This window comes from Arachis stenosperma, chromosome 4, assembly GCF_014773155.1.
Source record: "Arachis stenosperma cultivar V10309 chromosome 4, arast.V10309.gnm1.PFL2, whole genome shotgun sequence".
In the NCBI taxonomy this organism is placed as follows: domain Eukaryota; kingdom Viridiplantae; phylum Streptophyta; class Magnoliopsida; order Fabales; family Fabaceae; genus Arachis; species Arachis stenosperma.
The window spans coordinates 101,799,295-101,808,127 of NC_080380.1; the positions used below are offsets into that span (position 1 = coordinate 101,799,295).

Here is an 8,833-nt window from a genome sequence, read left to right on the forward strand (position 1 = left end):
TTCTACGGTTAATTACTGTCCGTTCCAGGATTCTTTTGAGTTCTCTATTTGAGACTTCAGCTTGCCCATTAGTCTGTGGGTGATATGGAGTAGCTACTCTGTGGCTAACTCCATAACGAACCAAAGCAGAGTAAAGCTGTTTATTGCAGAAATGAGTGCCCCCATCACTGATTAATACTCTAGGGGTACCAAATCTGCTGAAGATGTGTTTCTAGAGGAATTTTAACACTGTTTTAGTGTCATTAGTGGGTGTTGCAATAGCCTCCACCCATTTGGATACATAATCCACCGCCACCAGAATATAAGTGTTTGAGTATGATGGTGGGAAAGGTCCCATGAAGTCAATGCCCCATACATCAAACAACTCAATCTCTAAGATCCTTTGTTGAAGCATGGCATAACTGTGAGGTAGATTGCCAGATCTTTGGCAACTGTCACAATTAAGCACAAACACTCGGGAATCTTTATAGAGAGTAGGCCAGTAGAAGCCACTTTGGAGGACTCTTGTGGCTGTTCGCTCACTTCCAAAATGTCCTCCATACTGTGATCCATGGCAATGCCAAAGGATCTTCTGTGCTTCTTCTTTAGGCACACATCTACGGATTACTCCGTCTGCACATCTCTTAAAGAGATACGGCTCATCCCAAAGATAATACTTTGCATCCGTGATCAGCTTCTTTGATTGCTGTCTACTGTACTCTTTGGGTATGAATCTCACTGCCTTGTAGTTTGCAATATCTGCAAACCATGGCACTTCCTGGATGGCAAAGAGTAGCTCATCAGGAAAGGTTTCAGAGATCTCAGTGAGAGGGAGGGACGCCCCTTCTACTGGTTCTATTCAGGACAAGTGATCTGCTACTTGGTTTTCTGTCCCTTTTCTGTCTCTTATTTCTATATCAAACTCTTGCAGAAGCAACACCCATCTTATAAGTTTGGGTTTTGAATCCTGCTTTGTGAGTAGATATTTATGAGCAGCATGATCAGTATACACAATCACTTTTGATCCTACTAAATAGGATCTGAATTTGTCAATAGCGTAAACCACTGCAAGTAGCTCTTTTTCGGTGGTTGTGTAATTCTTCTGTGCATCATTTAAAACATGGCTGGCATAGTAAATGACGTGCAGAAGCTTGTCATGCCTTTGTCCCAACACTGCACCAATGGCATGGTCACTGGCATCACACATCAATTCAAATGGTAATGTCCAGTCTGGTGCAGAGATTATTGGTGCTGTAACCAATTTAGCTTTCAGAGTCTCAAATGCCTGCAGACATTCTTTATCAAAGATAAATGGTGTGTCAGCAGCTAGCAGATTACTTAGAGGTTTGGCGATTTTTGAAAAATTCTTTATAAACCTCCTATAGAATCCTGCATGCCCCAGAAAGCTTCTGATTGCCTTAACATTGGTTGGTGGTGGTAATTTTTCAATTACCTCTACCTTAGCTTGATCCACCTCTATTCCCTTGTTCGAGATCTTGTGCCCAAGGACAATTCCTTCAGTCACTATAAAGTGACACTTCTCCCAGTTTAAAACTAGGTTAGTCTCTTGGCATCTCTTTAGAACAAGTGCTAGATGGTTAAGGCAGGAGCTGAATGAGTCTCCAAACACTGAAAAGTCATCCATGAAGACTTCCAGAAATTTTTCCACCATATCGGAGAAAATTGAGAGCATGCACCTCTGAAAGGTTGCATGTGCATTGCATAGGCCAAATGGCATCCTTCTGTATGCAAATACTCCAGATGGACATGTGAATGCCGTTTTCTCTTGATCCTGGGGATCTACTGCAATTTGATTATAACCTGAATATCCATCCAAGAAGCAGTAGTATTCATGACCTATTAGTCTTTCTAGCATCTGGTCTATGAATGGTAAAGGAAAATGATCCTTTCTGGTGGCTGTATTGAGCCTTTTATAATCAATACACATACGCCACCCTGTAACTATTCTTGTAGGAACCAGTTCATTTTTTTCATTATGAACCACTGTCATGCCTCCCTTCTTAGGGACAACTTGGACAGGGCTTACCCAGGGGCTGTCAGAAATGGGATAAATAATCCCAGCCTCTAGTAATTTAGTGACTTCCTTCTGCACCACTTCCTTCATGGCTGGATTCAGCCGCCTTTGTGATCAGACCACTGGCTTGGCGTCACCCTCCAATAGGATCTTGTGCATGCATCTGGCTGGGCTAATGCCCTTAAGATCACTGATGGACCACCCAAGAGCTGTCTTGTGTGTCCTTAGCACTTTAATTAGTGCTTCCTCTTCCTGTGGCTCTAAGGTAGAGCTTATGATTACAGGAAAGGTATCACCTTCTCCCAGAAATGCATGTTTCAGGGATGGTGGTAATGGTTTGAGCTCAGGTTTGGGAGGTTTCTCCTCTTCCTGAGGGATTTTCAGAGGTTCTGTTATTCTCTCTGACTCCTCCAGATCAGGCTGAACATCTTTAATGATGTCCTCTAGCTCTGATTCGAGACTCTCAGCCATATTGACCTCTCTTACCAGAGAGTCAATAATATCAACACTCATGCAGTCATTTGGGGTGTCTGGATGTTGCATGGCTTTGACAACATTCAACTTGAACTCCTCCTCATTGACTCTCAAGGTTACTTCCCCTTTTTGGACATCAATGAGGGTTCGACCAGTTGCTAGGAAAGGTCTTCCTAGAATGAGAGTTGCACTCTTGTGCTCCTCCATTTCCAGCACCACAAAGTCAGTAGGAAAGGCGAATGGCCCAACCTTGACAATCATGTCTTCAATCACGCCTGATGGGTATTTAATGGAGCCATCAGCAAGTTGAAGACATATCCTGGTTGGTTTGATTTCTTCAGTTAAACCAAGCTTTCTGATAGTAGATGCAGGTATTAGGTTGATACTTGCCCCAAGATCACATAAAGCTTGCTTGGTACAAGTACCCTCTAATGTGCATGGTATCATAAAGCTCCCAGGATCTTTAAGCTTCTTAGGTAAGTTTTTCAGAATGACTGCACTGCATTCTTCAGTGAGGTAAACTTTTTCAGTTTCCCTCCAATCCTTCTTATGACTTAAGATCTCTTTCATGAACTTAGCATAAGAGGGTATTTGCTCAAGTGCTTCTGCAAACGGAATCTTTATTTCAAGAGTCCTGAGATAGTTTGCAAAGCGGGCAAATTGCTTATCCTGTTCCGCTTGGCGGAGTTTTTGAGGATAAGGCATTTTGGCTTTGTATTCCTCAACCTTAGTTGCTGCAGGTTTATTACCTACAGAAGTGGGTTGGGAAGCCTTTTTAGAAGGGTTGTCATCAGCACTTGTATGTGACTGATCCCCCACTGGCATTTGAATGCCAGGGTTGGAAGCTGGAGTGGCGTTAGACACCACCTCCTTATTTGTTACTGGCATTTGAACGCCAGAACCATGCTCCCTTTGGGCCTTCAACGCCGGATTCATGCTTGTTTCTGGCGTTGAACTCCAGGAATGAGCATGGTCAGGGCGTCCAGCGCCAGCATTATTCCTCTCTGGGCTCTGACTGTCCTCAGAGGGATTTTGAGTAGCCATTTATTCATTTCTTGGCTTCCTGCTGCTTTGAAGTGAGGTATTTAATGTTTTCCCACTTCTTAATTGAACTGCTTGGCATTCTTCAGCTATTTGTTTTGACAGTTGCTTTTCTGTTTGCTTTAACTGTACTTCTATATTCCTGTTAGCTATTCTTGTTTCCTGTAGTATTTCCTTGAATTCAGCTAGTTGCTGGGTTAGAAAGTCTAATTGCTGATTGAATTCATTAGCCTGATCCACAGGACTGAGTTCAGCGGTTACTATTTTAGCTTCTTCTTTCATGGAAGATTCACTGCTTAGGTACAGATGCTGATTTCTGGCAACTGTATCAATAAGCTCTTGAGCTTCTTCAATTGTTTTTCTCATATGTATAGATCCACCAGCTGAGTGGTCTAGAGAAATCTGAGCTTTTTCTGTAAGCCCATAGTAGAAGATGTCTAATTGCACCCATTCTGAAAACATTTCAGAGGGGCATTTTCTTAGCATCTCTCTGTATCTCTCCCAGGCATCATAAAGGGATTCATTACCTCCTTGTTTGAAGCCTTGGATGCTTAGCCTTAGCTGTGTCATCCGTTTTAGAGGGAAATAGTGACTCAGGAATTTTTCTGACAGCTGCTTCCATGTTTTTATGCTGTTCTTAGGTTGGTTATTTAACCACCTCTTAGCTTGATCTTTTACAGCAAATGGAAACAGTAATAATCTGTAGACATCCTGATCTACTTCCTTATCATGTACTGTGTCAGCATTTTGTAAAAATTGTGCCAGAAACTCTGTAGGTTCTTCCTGTGGAAGACCGGAATACTGGCAGTTTTGCTGCACCATGATAATGAGCTAAGGATTCAACTCAAAGCTACTAACTCCAATGGAGGGTATACAGATACTACTCCCATATGAAGCAGTAGTGGGATTAGTGATGAGCGGATAATTTGTACCCTTTTTGGCATTGTTTTTAGTATGTTTTTGGTAGTTTTAGTTGAGTTCTTAGTATATTTTTATTAGTTTTTAGTTAAAATTCACTTTTCTAGACTTTACTATGAGTTTGTGTGTTTTTCTGTGATTTCAGGTATTTTCTGGCTGAAATTGAGGGACCTGAGCAAAAATTTGATTCAGAGACTGAAAAGGACTGCAGATGCTGTTGGATTCTGACCTTCCTGCACTCGAAGTGGATTTTCTGGAGCTACAGAAGCCCAATTGGCGCGTTCTCAACGGCGTTGGAGAGTAGATATCCTGGGCTTTCCAGCAATATATGATAGTCTATACTTTGCCCAAGATTTGATGGCCCAAACCGGCGTTCAAAGTCACCTTCAGGAATTCCAGCGTTAAACGCCGGAACTGGCAACAAAATGGGAGTTAAACGCCCAAACTGGCATAAAAGTTGGCGTTTAACTCCAAGAAGAGTCTCTACACGAAAATGCTTCATTGCTCAGCCCAAGCACACACCAAGTGGGCCCGAAAGTGGATTTTTATGTCATTTACTCATCTCTGTACACCCTAGGCTACTAGTTTTCTATATATAGGACCTTTTTCTATTGTATTTTCATCTTGGTCTTTCTGGTTCCCTCTCTGGGGCCGAAGCCAATGATCACTTTTGTTCTTATGTATTTTCAATGGTGGAGTTTCTACACACCATAGATTAAGGTGTGGAGCTCTGCTGTACCTCGAGTATTAATGCAATTACTATTGTTCTTCTATTCAATTCCGCTTGTTCTTTGTCCAAGATATCACTTGTTCTTCAACTTGATGAATGTGATGATCCGTGACACTCATCATCATTCTCACTTATGAACAAAGTGACTGACAACCACTCTGTTCTACAAGCAACAAGGCTCTAGTGTTTATCTCTTGGATTCCTGATACACGATGCATGGTTGATCGCCTGACAACCGAGTGCTCGCCTGACAAACGAGCCAGCCATTCCGTGAGATCAGAGTCTTCGTGGTATAGGCGAGAACTGATGGCGGCATTCAAGAGAATCCGGAAGGTCTACCCTTGTCTGTGGTATTCTGAGTAGGATTCAATGATTGAATGACTGTGACGTGCTTCAAACTCCTAGCAGGCGGGGCGTTAGTGACAGACGCAAAAGAATCACTGGATTCTATTCCGGCCTGACCGAGAACCGACAGCTGATTAGCCATATGCTGTGACAGAGCATAGGAACATTTTCACTGAGAGGATGGGAGGTAGCCACTAACAACGGTGAAACCCTTGCATAAGCTTGCCATGGAAAGGAGTAAGAAGGATTGGATGAAGGCAGTAGGAAAGTAGAGAGACGGAAGGGAAGGCATCTTCATACGCTTATCTGAAGCTCTCACCAATGATATACATGAGTATCTCTATCTTTATCTTTTATGCTTTATTCATCATCTATACCCATTTGAGTCTGCCTGACTGAGATTTACAAGGTGACCATAGCTTGCTTCATACCAACAATCTCCGTGGGATCGACCCTTACTCACGTAAGGTATTACTTGGACGACCCAGTGCACTTGCTGGTTAGTTGTGCGAAGTTGTGTTTATGCCATGGTAGTGAGCACCAAGTCTTTGGAGCCATTACTAGGGATTATTTTGAGTTGTAGTGATCACAATTTCGTGCACCAAGTTTTTGGCGCCGTTGCCGGGGATTGTTTCGTGTATGGACAACTGACGGTTCATCTTGTTGCTTAGATTAGGTATTTATTTTCAGAGTTCTTAAGAATGAATTCTAGTGTTTCAAGGTGATGTTCTTATCATCACCAAAGCTGATTGATTATCATCAATTTAGCTCTTGAATGCAATGTCCTGCTGAAGCTTGCCTATTCATGTCTAATTCCTTTAGACTGAAGCTTTAGACTAACATTGCATGATTCCTGGAATTCTCATTAAGAATTTTGATACCTTTATTTTCTTCTTCAACTTAATTTTCGAAAAATCCAAAAAAAAAAAATATTACAAAATCATAAAAACCAAAAATATTTTATGTTTCTTGTTTGAGTCTAGTGTCTAATCTTAAGTTTGGTGTCTTGCATGTCTTGTTTATTTGATCTTGGTTCTATTTTCAAGTCAATAGTACAAGGAACTGAAGATTCAGAACATGCAGCAGAGGAATTACACAGAAAAAGCTGGGCGTTCAAAACGCCCAGTGAAGAAGGACAGACTGGCGTTTAAACGCCAGCCAGGGTACCTGGTTGGGCATTTAACGCCCAAAAAGGTAGCATTTTGGGCGTTAAACGCCAGAATGGATACCATTCTGGGCGTTTAACGCCAGGATGGCAAAAGGGGGAAGATTTTGTTTTCAAATCAATTTTTTTTCAAGTTCTCAAAGTTTTTCAAAATCAAATCTTTTTCAAATCATATCTTCTCAATCAAATGTTTTCAAAATCAATTTCTTTCCTTTTTCAAAGATACTTACTAACAATTAATGATTTGATTGAACATCTCAAGTTTGTTGCCTTTTCTGTTGAGAAAGGTTTAATGTTTGAATCATATCTTTTCTTGTTAGGCAAGTCATTATTTTTTAAAATCAAATCTTTTTAAATTGTTTTCAAAATCATATCTTTTCAATCATATCTTTTTAAAACCATAACTTTTCAATCATATCTTTTTAATCACATCTTTTTCAAAATAGTTTTCAAATCATATCTTTTTGATTTCTAATTTCAAAAATCTTTTTCAAAAATTTCTTGATCTCTTTCTCACTCTTGATTTTCGAAAATTAATTAATTTTTTTTAAAAAATGTTTTCAAAATATTTCACTTGATTTTCGAAAATTTCTTCCTCTCTTCCCACATCCTTCTATTTATGGAGTACCACTCCTTCTTAATGCACAATTCGAACTCTATCCAATTAAGTTCGAATTCTCTACTTCTTCCTTCTATTTTTCTGTACCTCTGACACCTCAAGGAATCTCTATACTGTGACATAGAGGATTCCATATTTTCTTGTTCTCTTCTCTTTCATATGAGCAGGAACAAAGACAAAGGCATTCTTGTTGAAGCTGACCCTGAACCTGAAAGGACCTTGAAGCGAAAGCTAAGAGAAGCTAAGGCACAATTCTCTGTAGAGGACCTAACCGAATTCTTCAAGGAAGAAGAACACATGGCAGCCGAAAACAACAACAATGCAAGGAAGGTGCTGGGTGACTTTACTGCACCTACTCCCGATTTCTGTGGGAGAAGCATCTCTATCCCTGCCATTGGAGCAAACAACTTTGAGCTTAAGCCTCAATTAGTTTCTCTAATGCAACAGAATTGCAAGTTCCATGGACTTCCATTGGAAGATCCTCATCAGTTTTTAGCTGAATTCTTGCAAATCTGTGACACAGTCAAGACTAATGGGGTTGACCCTGAGGTCTACAAACTGATGCTATTCCCTTTTGCTGTAAGAGACAGAGCTAGGACATGGTTGGACTCACAACCTAAAGAAAGCCTGGACTCTTGGGAAAAGCTAGTCAATGCCTTCTTGGCAAAGTTCTTTCCACCTCAAAAATTGAGTAAGCTTAGAGTGGAAGTCCAAACCTTCAGACAGAAGGATGGAGAATCCCTCTATGAAGCTTGGGAAAGATACAAACAATTGATCAGAAAATGTCCTTCTGACATGCTTTCTGAATGGAGCATCATAGGTATTTTCTATGATGGTCTCTCTGAACTATCCAAGATGTCTTTGGATAGCTCTGCTGGAGGATCTCTTCATCTGAAGAAGACGCCTACAGAGGCTCAAGAACTCATTGAAATGGTTGCAAATAACCAATTCATGTACACTTCTGAAAGGAATCCTGTGAACAATGGGACAAGTCAGAAGAAAGGAGTTCTTGAGATTGATGCTCTGAATGCCATTTTGGCTCAGAACAAGATATTGACTCAACAAGTCAATTTGATTTCTCAAAGTCTGTCTGGAATGCAAAATGCGCCAGGCAGTACTAAGGATGCTTCATCTGAAGAGGAAGCTTATGATCCTGAGAACCCTTCAATGGAAGAGGTGAATTACCTAGGAGAACCCTATGGAAACACCTATAATTCTTCATGGAGAAATCATCCAAATTTCTCTTGGAAGAATCAAGAGAAACCTCAACAAGGTTTCAACAACAACAATGGTGGAAGAAACAGGTTTAGCAATGGCAAGCCTTTTCCATCATCTTCTCAGCAACAGACAGAGAATTCTAAGCAGAACCCCTCTGACTTAGCAACCATGGTCTCTGATCTAATCAAAACCACTCAAAGTTTCATGACTGAAACAAGGTCCTCCATTAGGAATTTGGAGGCACAAGTGGGACAGCTGAGTAAGAAAATTACTGAACTCCCTCCAAGTACTCTCCCAAGCAATACAGAA

The 8,833-nt window shown here is 40.8% G+C and overlaps 1 non-coding gene across 1 annotated transcript; it reads right to left on the bottom strand.

Annotated features, from left to right (window-relative positions):
* Window positions 1-7,999: 7,999 nt before the first annotated feature.
* On the bottom strand, window positions 8,000-8,107 carry LOC130978776 (small nucleolar RNA R71). Its single transcript, XR_009086391.1, has one exon. It is a non-coding gene; the product is annotated as a small nucleolar RNA R71 (small nucleolar RNA).
* Between the last annotated feature and the right edge of the window lie 726 nt (window positions 8,108-8,833).